The sequence below is a fragment of the Drosophila busckii genome, chromosome X, assembly GCF_011750605.1.
Source record: "Drosophila busckii strain San Diego stock center, stock number 13000-0081.31 chromosome X, ASM1175060v1, whole genome shotgun sequence".
In the NCBI taxonomy this organism is placed as follows: Eukaryota; Metazoa; Arthropoda; class Insecta; order Diptera; family Drosophilidae; genus Drosophila; species Drosophila busckii.
The window spans coordinates 12,743,420-12,754,272 of record NC_046608.1 but is presented as its reverse complement, the minus strand read 5'-3'; positions in this window follow the sequence as shown (position 1 = coordinate 12,754,272).

The following is a 10,853-nucleotide window of genomic DNA, read 5'->3' as shown; positions in this document are numbered from 1 at the left end:
CTACAGCTCTAGACGCACACACACACACACACACACACATACACACACATACAGCACGCTCCAGCTTTAGAACAAAAACAAATTTACGACTCTTTCGTTTGTAAACTAAGCGTTGGGGTCAAAGTGCGTTTTGAGAGTTTGTTTCAGCAGTTATATATTTTTTATTTTTATTTTTTTAAAGCGTCTCAGCATAAGCCATCATCTCAGCGCTCAAGCTTTGGCTCTAAGCTTTTCTTTTATTTTTTTTTTTTATATTTATGTCCACACTTGTGTTTATATCTTCAATAATTTGCTGCCTACTTATAAAAACTCAGCGCAAAGCATTTGAAAAATTCAGTTGGGCAACTATTATGCGTCTATTCGTCTGTATGAGCATCAAGTTTTAATATACTAAGCGCTATATATAACAGTGCTTGATGCTGCTTTAATCTTGCGTAGCTTGAGTTTGTTTTAAGCAACACTTTTGCCATATGTAGTTCTACGCTTACTTCACTTATATAGAAAACTTTTTGACTAACGCTTTGAACTCGTTTAAGCTTATCCTAGCACTCCATTGTTTTAAATTTTTGCATACTTAAAGCTTACTTTGCAGTTTTATTCAAAACAGCTGCTCACTTTGTTATATCTTTTGATTTATCCAAAAATTGTAATAGTTCACTACAAGATAATGTCTATTTATCATTTTATTTTATTCTAATCGTTACTATTTTTATATTGATCATGTTAGATTTTCATCTTTGAATTAAGACAATTAATTTGCCAAATATTTACAATACAATAAAAAATATAACTAAGCCTTAATGCAAATGAAAATATTTGGATTAAAATCACTCAGATTTTATATAAAAATAAAAATAATGTTGATTTTCTTTTTTGAAATAATTTGCCAAATATTTACAATACAATCAAAAATATAACTAAGCTTAAGTGTAAATAAAAATATTTGAATTATTTTTGCAGAGAGTTTTGTTCATTTTTTAATTTAGACCCACTTAGTAACTCAGATTTTAAATAAAAATAATAATAATGTTAGATTTACTTCTTTGAATTAATTTGGGACAGTTGATTTGCAAATTATTTACAATACAATAAATAATATATACAATACAATAAAAATATTTCGCACATAATTTTGTTTCTTTTATTATTTTACTTATTACTTATTACATAAAAATAATGCGAAAGAGAAATTTTCATATTTGGAGTTTTAAAAATAAATTTTCATAAAGCTTTATATGAAATATTCTGCAATATTAAATTAGTGCTGATTTAGTTACAATTTTAATTTTAATATATTTAGTAATATTTTTTGTTAAGGCGAAAACTAAATGTTTGAAAATATAACTAAATATAATTGCATTCATATTTTTAACTGACTAAAGTTACAAATTTTAATGCAGCTACTTATATTTAGTTATATTTTTTATCAAAGCGCAAATTATAAAATTTTTTTTAAAAATATAACTAAATAAAATATATGCAAATAATGAAAAGTAGTTAAGATTTTCGTTTTATTAATTTAGAAATTAGTGTAAATTGTAAAAATTGATTATTTGCATTTAATGTTCGTTTATGCTACAGTTGCTGCTATTAAAATGTGCATAAATAAAATATTTTTGTATGCGCGGCTTATTCAAAACATTTGCGTTTGCTGCTTGGCATTAAGTACTTCAGCAGAGAGAAAGCCACGCCTACATATATAACATATGTTAATGCGGCTCTTTCACTTTTGTTATGTTCTATATTTTTATTTATTTTTTAATGATTGTTGTTGTTGTTGCTCTCGACAGCATTTGCCACTTATTTAAAGTAAGCGGAGAGCGAGAGTTGAAGGGAGATTGGGAGCATGGAAATGTGAGGTGTAAGTGGGTGGGTGTAAGACTGAGAATGGGGAAATGAGGCTAAGGTAACAAGCTGCTTTTGCACTTACCTGTGTACAAAGCGTGCGGAGCGGGGGGTGGGGGGGGGTGGGGTGTATCATTAGGTTACATGCTTGTAATTACAATTCACAGTGGAGCGTCGCGCGGCGCGCACAATGCGAAAAGCGAAAGATGAGCAAAGAATCTGAATCTGAATCTGAGTCGGGGCCAAAGCTCAGAGCCCACAGCAGAGCAGAGCAGTGGGGCTCAGGCAATGAGCTTTTGAGAGTATGTAAATGTAAAATTCAGCCAGCCAGGGGGTCATCGATGCCAAAGCCAGGGGCGGGCCTGGGCCTGAGCCTGGGCTTTATGTAAAACAACAACAAAATTATGTCATAAAATGTTTTTCTGTTCTTTTTGTTTTTGTTTTTTTTGAGCGCGCGCACCCTGGCTAATGTTAGTATCACACACGTGCTTTGCTTTTGCCACAAAATGCCGCATTAAAATCACAAAATACAAATACAATATGCAGGACTACATGACTAGCTACCCAGCTCACCACCAAGGGGCAACGAACAAGCTTTTACACGTAAGGCAAGCCGCAACTTTTATGTTTATGAAAAATTACGTGAGAGCAGCCGCCAGCCCGCCTCGACGCTGGGCGTGGCTGCCAAGTGACTAACTTACAAAGTTGCCAGAGCAATAAAAACAACAAAAAAATAAACAAAAAATGTGCGAGCCAAACATTTTCAATATGGCATATTTGGTGTTATTACCAAAGCAGCAGCAGCAGCAGCAGCTGCTTTTGAGCCAAACACAGTGTTGAGGCTATTAGTCGCCCGATTGCGCTAAGAGCTCACTCACACTCACACAAATGCGCTTATGCTCTCGTGTGCGTGTGTGTGAGCTGATCCAATTGAGCCAACTCATGTAAGCTGTCATTAGAATCAGAACCACACACAAAACGCCAGCAGCTTGCAGATCCCTCCCGCCCGCCAAGCCTAAATCAATGTTTTCTTATTGTCTACGCTTTTGGGTACCTTAACAAACAGCCAGCTTGTTAACGCATTTCTTACTCTTAGCCATAAATTGCTAAAAAGCCAAGCGCACAATTAAATTCTTTCTTTTACGCATTTATTGAAATTAATTCAGAATATTTCGCACTATCGTTTGACTATTTAGCACAAATAAATGCGTTCAAAATAAAAATAATAAAATCAAAATAAAATAAAATAAATGAGTTTAATAGATTTATTTAATAAGTTAATTCTGAGCAAAAATATAACGTTATTAAAATAAAAACAAATTTAAATCATATAAATATAAACATTTTTTTTGTACAAATTTAACTAAATTAAAATATTATCAAATTTATTTAAATTAATTTTTGAAAATTTTTAAATAATTTAAAAAAAAGTTTAAATTTATTATATTTTAATTTAGTTACATTTTTTGCAAAAATTAATTATAATAAAGATGTATTTTGATTATAATAAAATAATATTTAAATTAATTTTTGCACAAATTTAGCCTCATTAAAATAATATAGTTTATTTGAATCAAAAGTTAATCAAAACAAATTTTTAGAAGTGCTTCTTGGTTTGGTTATTAACAAAATCTTTAAAAATTATCGAAATAAGAAATTTGTAAAACAATTTATTAAATAATTGAATATATTTCAATAGTTGCATTGAAGTAATTTTAAGGAATAACAACTTAATTAAAATATATGCTGCATTTATTTGTTTTATAACTTAGTCGCAGTAATTATTTTTGATGCACATTTTAAACTAAAAATATTTGCAATGAAAACAGAGTATGAGCATAAAATAAAAACGCAAATATTTAGCTAATTTGTTGTATTTTCTGCTTGTTTTATTTAGTTATTTAGTTTTTGACTACATAAATAAATTTAATTGTAATTGTTGTAAAAATAAAACTAAATCAATGTTTTCTTATTGCCTACGCTTTGGTTTAAACAAAAGCCAACCAGCCAACAAAAATTCCAATTCAACACGTTAAACTGACAATTAAACTATCTGTATTTCATTTATTGCCATAAATGTAGTTTCCATACTTAAAACATTTTAATTTCTATTCTGTATAAACTGTTGAAGTATTTGAGCCACAGTGCATGGCTTTGTCTACACCTGGACTGTTTTATAGACAACAAAGTAGCTTAAAGAATTTTAACAAGCATCTGTTTTCCCTTTGTTGATGGGCACAATTTACATTTTCTATGGTTTAGAAAATATTTCTGTGCTTTTTGCAGTTTATTTGTGATTTCTGCTTTTTGCACACAATGCAAAATTTGTTTTTTTTTCTGAGAAATTTACATGGAAACTCTCTGGGGGGTTTCTAGGTGATTTTGAATATTTTGTAAGATAAAATTAATTTAATTTGAAGCTAATAATTGTAAAATCAACATTTTGGATTTGGCGCTATTATATCTATATATTATTATCTATATCTTATATCTATCTTCTATATCTAGTCTATATCTAGTATTCTATATCTATATGCTATATGTATATCGTATATCTATATCCATACCCATATCTATTTCTTATCTATATCTATTACTATATCTATATCTATATCTATATCTATATCTATATCTATATCGATATCTATATCTATATCTATATCTATATCTATATCTATATCTATATCTCGCTACATTCAATATCTATATCTATTCTATATCTATATCTATATCTATTATCTATATCTATATCTATATCTATAATTCTATATCTATACTTATACTATAGATAATTACATACTTTTATATTTATCTATATCTATATCTATATCTATATCTATATCTATATCGATATCTATAATCTATATCTATATCTCTATATCTATATCTATATCAATATCTATATCTATTCTATATCTATATCTATATCTATATCTATATCTATATCAATATCTATATCTATTCTATATCTATATTTATATCTGTTTTAACTAAGCTTTATTTATTGTTGTAAGTTGTATTTTTAAAGTTCTTCTTGAAAACTCACATAAATGATTTGATCAAAATGCACTAATATTGGCTATCGTTATCGATAAATAACTGTTTTGACGCTTGTGCTTGTTATTTATTTATTGCTTATTGTAGCTTGCAATTAATTGACAAAAAAACTAAAACAAAGCATGATGAATTAAATTAAAAAACTAAATGCAGTACTAAAATTAAATTTTGTTAATATTGAATAATATATTTTTTGTTATAGCGCGTGGAAGTGCATTTGAATCTTGGGTTAAAGCCATTCAAAATTTGAAAATTTCTAGTTTTAGCTTGTCTTAATTTAATTTTCAATCGCCATATGACAATTAAAAATCATTAAAAACAGTCGTATATTTGCCACCCTCGGAAGATTAAACAACAATAAAAATTAGATTTACATTTAGGGTTTTATGTTAATTTTTCTTTGTGTGTGTGTGTGTGTGTGTAAGTGTAATTTGGTGATTTTAATGTCGACTTCCTCAGCAATTTAATGATCTGTTGCGCGCCCTCAGAAAATCAACACAAATTATGAGAGAGTCTAAGGCAATAATGTAGCTTAAAAATTTTATGTCATTTCCGGCAGCAGCAAAAGTCAAGGCTTAGGGTTATGTAGCTGCTGCGCAGCGAAAGAGAGCGACAAAGAGTGTGAGAGAGAGAGAGAGAGAGAGAGAGAGAAAAAATGATTTGTATAATACGCAGGCAAAAATTTGTTTTGCGGTTTTGCTGCTTTGGCTTGTTGTCCTTGTCAACAGCAAGGACAACGAAATTAGCCAAGATCATAGTACATCTGTCAAATGTGCTTGCAACGTGGCTGTGGCAAGCATTGGAGGCACTGTTGTTTTTTTTTTTTGCTTGTTTTTATTTGCTGCTAATATATGTGGCACATTTCGCGTTTGCCGCATGCCACATGCCGCATGCCGCATATGGCAGACAGCCGCTGATTGCCACAAAGCCACCCACACTTGCCACACGCGCATATGTGGCACTTTAGCCAGTATTATATTGCCGCTTGTAAGTGCCCCACCCAGTTTATGTGTGTAACTCCATTAAAATATTAAAACACAATCTACTATTGAAGAGAGCAGCTGCTGCTGCTGCTGCAAGTCAATATTACCACTCGTACAGCTCATTATGCTAATCATATTTATTAGCTGAACAGCTACAGACATAATGAAAACAATACAAACCAAACTCAGGCAGCAGCATCTCCAATTTGTCACGCTGACAGCCCCGCAGACGCTCAGCCGCTCAGACGTTTTATCGATCACACAGATCTCTGTAACAGCAACGAGCAATCAAACTGTTTTAATGAACTTTGAAATGCCAACATTTCCAATCAAAAAATATATATATATATATCTGTTATATATATGCTGTTGATTAGCAATTAAATTCGCTATACCTACTATTTTATTTCAAAACAAAAAATTATTTTGTATTTTATTATGCCGTCTGCATATTAAACGTATCTTCAAAAAAAATGGGCGTTTTACTTTTTTTTTGTGTCATAATAATCACTAAAACTTAATTTTACCAAGTTTAGGTGCTTTATATTTTATTTTTATTAGCTAAGATTCTAATTAGTTTAATTCAAATATAGTTATCTCTATTTTTTGTGATTTTATTTTATTTTTTGCTGCGTTAATAATTTACAAAAGTTTCTTTTATTTGCTTAAACTAAATATTAATTTCATTAGCATTTGTTTTTTATTTCCTATGTGCAGCAATAATAAATTCACAAACTTGCTTAAATAAAATAAAACAGCTTATGTTCTTTTGCTATTTCGTTTAATTATATTATATATTCAGTTAATACAACAAATTGCAATTAATAATGTATATTTTTATTTATTATTGAGTTTAACTTATTTAAGTTATTAACAAACTAAAAAATAATTCAATTATTATTCATGCAAAATATATATAAAATTAAAATAAATAAAATACTTCAAATTATATTTGTTCAGCTATTTATTATTCATAACAAATTCAATATTTTTTTTTTCATTTAGTATTATTTATTAATTATTCAAACTAAAAATGTATTTAATTAAATGGGTTAGTTTTTAATATTTATTAATTAATTAATTCATATAATTAAAATACTTTAAATTTTATTAGTTAAATTCAAAATGTATTTAATTAATTGATATATTTTTAAATATTTATTAATTAATTAATTAAATTAAAATACTTCAAATTATATTTGTTCAGCTATTATTTATTTATTATTTAAATTAATTTAATTAAAGTACTTCGATTTATATGTTTTCATTTATAATTATTTATTTATTATGAATACAAATTTAAATTTAAAATGTATTTAACTAATTGATATATTTATATTATATTTGTTCAGCTATTATTATTTATTTATTTTTCATACTAAATGCAAAATTTATTTTATTAAAGTACTTCGAATTAAATGTTTTCATTTATTATTTATTTATTATTCATAACAAGTTCAATATTTATTTAATAAATGGACACTTTTTTCAATATTGTTTATGTACACAATATATTTAATTAAAGTTGGTAATACGAAATAAAAATCCTGACATATTTTGTATACAATTTAAAGTTTTTTTGTTGCCTAAAACTTCTAAAACGAATGTGAGATTTTTCTAAATTAATTGCTTTTCGTTCAGCTAGTGTCATTGGCTCCCAAGCATATTTGTTAAGCAAAAGCAAGTTCTGTTTTCTCATTGGAAAGGCGGCTGGTCCGTTGGCCGGTCGCTTGGTCGGTCGGTCGGTCAGTAGCTTGTGCTCATTGATAATCATAATCAAGCTAATGATGCGGCAGACGATAAGCTGCTGCTGCTTGCTCTCTGCCCTTCGTTCAGTTTCCCCCGCACGCTGCAGTGTTCGAAATCCAGTTTTGCCTGCATCGGCTTTGCTTTAATGATGATGTAGCATTTGGGCTTGAGCTTGAGCTGAGACTTCGGCTTGAGCTGATCGCATTGAAGTGACGATATCTACAATTGGTTGGGCTGCTGCTGCTGCCCATTCCAGCGCCGCTGTCACATTGGTCAAGTGGCTAGCAGTAGCTTATCCAACGCAATTATCTGGAGCCCTGCAGCTGGAAATGGGGACAGAGTCTTCATTGAATTAGTGGGCCAGACCAGAGAGTCTAGCTGTTGGGCAAGCTAATGAGTGCAATTTGCTGCTGTCTTTGGCTACTAAATGCTCGCATTAGTTTAGATAAATAGCTTAATTAATACATTTTGTGTGTGTATATATATATCTATGTGTGTGTGTGTGTGTGTGTGTGGCCGAGTCGATGGGCAATCGACACAATTACAACTATAACGAGCAGCAATTATTTGCCTAATGGCGTTGTTTGATTTCCGCATTTGTTCAAGCAAACCTCCCCCCCCACCACCCACTCAGCGTGACCTTCAAGACTGCTAAGTGCCCACATATTTGCACATTACAAAATGCTTTTACTTATTAGAGAAAAATAGCAAAGAAAAATACTATAAAAAAATATTTAAATTTAAATGAAATAATTGTATGGATTTTAGAGCTAAATTTAGCTAATATATGTTTATTAATCAAAGATTATAAATAAAAATACATTTTTAGCACGCTTATTTTGTTGCAAGTTCATAATATTTACAGTTAGGTAATAAGAACAAATTAAAATAAATAAAATTAAATGCATATTTTTTTTAATGCAGATGCATTGATATAATTAACTTCTTAATAAAATAAATAAATAAAATATGCAATAAAGCTTTATTTTTGGTTTAGTTCAATTGACTGCTTAAAATATATTTGAAATTATTTAAAATAATTTGATTATGCGTATAATTTCATTCAATAAAAATATGAACTCAATTATTATATATTCAAAATTAAATCAAAAAATTAAGTAGTGTTTGTTAGTTTAATTTTGTAAGAGCTTAATAATTATATTAAATTCAATAATAATAATAATTAATAAATATTTAAATTTAAATTATTGAGCTTATAAAAACATCTTAAAAAGCAGCTAATATTAAAAAATACTTAATATTATTTGTAAAAATACATATATTTACTTAGCTATCAAAAAGAAATTCAAATAAAATAAATAGTTGAGTTTTTAATAAAGTTCAATTGAGTTTAATATAAAGAAAAATTCAAATAAAATAAAAAGTTGAGTTTTTAATGAAGTTCAATTGAGTTTTATATAAAGAAAAATTCAAATAAAATAAAAAGTTAAGTTTTTAATTAAGTTCAATTTAGTTTAATATAAAGAAATATTCAAATAAAATAAATAGATGAGTTTTTAATTAAGTTCAATTTAGTTTAATATAAAGAAAAATTCAAATAAAATAAATAGTTGAGTTTTTAGTTGAGTTCAATTGAGTTTAGTGCAAGTTTAATAATTTCGTAGCTCTGTTTTAAATGCATTTGTTTTAAATCAAAGATTTTCGTTTTCGTTTGCCTACGGGCGTAGCAAATCAAAGCGGTTTCCCCCGTTTCTAATGACTGCCATAGATAGAAACCGAAACCGAAAACAAAAGGCTAACCGCGCCGACAATCGACAAGCGGACACTATGTGGACGCCCCCATAAATAGCCGACACTATAGTCATTGCCATAGCCGTAGCCATGACTAATGCAAAATGCTTGGGCCATTGGCTCATAAACACCTCATCAGCGATCATTACAATGCCTTCTACGAACTAAACTCGCTATAAATTGAGCGGGCGAAGAGAAAAGCAACAACCTTAAGACAAAAAATGTCTCAATAAATTTTGTACATAATTTATTTGTTGTTTGTTGTTGTTTTTTTGTTTTTTGTCGGTCAGCCGACTGACTGACGCCGACGTCTGGCGGATGGCGCGGGTATTAGCGCAGTGAGGCGCATAAATCTTTGAGCCGATCAGCGCTCGTTAAAAAAAATTAAATTAATAAAACTTAATTTGCAAGACAGGGAAAAGAAATAAGAAAACAATGAACTGAACTCCAGAGCAGCCAAATGACCAAAATCAGTGCGCGCCAAATTAGCAGCCTCCACTTAAAGCTAAAGCTGAAGATCGCAGTCAAATTGTTGTTGTTTTTTAATTTTTTTTTTTCTTTTTTTGAGGGCGTTTCGTGGCGCGACTTATGACGTTAGTTAATGGCGTCGACGTCGTCGTTTGTGCCGCTGATAATGATCGATTTGGGTCTCTTTAATGTGTCAAAAGCAACGCCAAACAGACTCAATTCAATGAATGAGTGCGAATTGCTGCTCTGCCACGCCTACCAGCCATTCTCTGCCCCTCAAGTGTGCTTGCAATTGTTTGCCAGATGATAAATGAGCCGAGCCACAGTTGGCGCTGACAATGTGGTGAAGCTTCATCCAAGCAATTTATGCATGTTCACATGGCAAGCAGCTCAAGCTTATGTGTCTGTGTGTGTGTGTGTGCGTCAATCAATAAGTTGCATCAAAGTCTAATATTTTATTTTAAATTAAGGGCAGCAGCTTTTTTGGACACTTGTTGGTGTTAATTTTATACAAAAATTTAATATTTTAAAACCCAAAATGTTATGATGAAACTTTGTTAACAGTAGTAGTTCAACAATTTTCGGAACGTGCTATGACAAATACAAATTTATGGTATTGACTGCTTTTGGCAGCTCTATAAAACACTCAGTGGATTTGACTGTTTTATGCGCTCTTGGCCACGCAATTAATATTAGCAGCTTAAGCAGCAATTATAAATTCATTTTAGGCTAACTAGTTTAGCTGTAATTAGCTGCGTTTAGCTCATTAGTTCTTATATTAATTAGTAATAGTAAAATGATTTAGTTTTAGCAATTATTTGCTTAAATTAGAGCAGCAAAATATTTGTATATTAATAAATATTTTCAAATAATTTTGTAATAATTTTAACATTTATTTTTTTTTAATACGCCTACATAAGCTTTTAGTTTAATATAAATATTAGCTGTTGAATAAAATACATAGCCTAAAAATTGAATAATAATTGTATAACTTTTTAA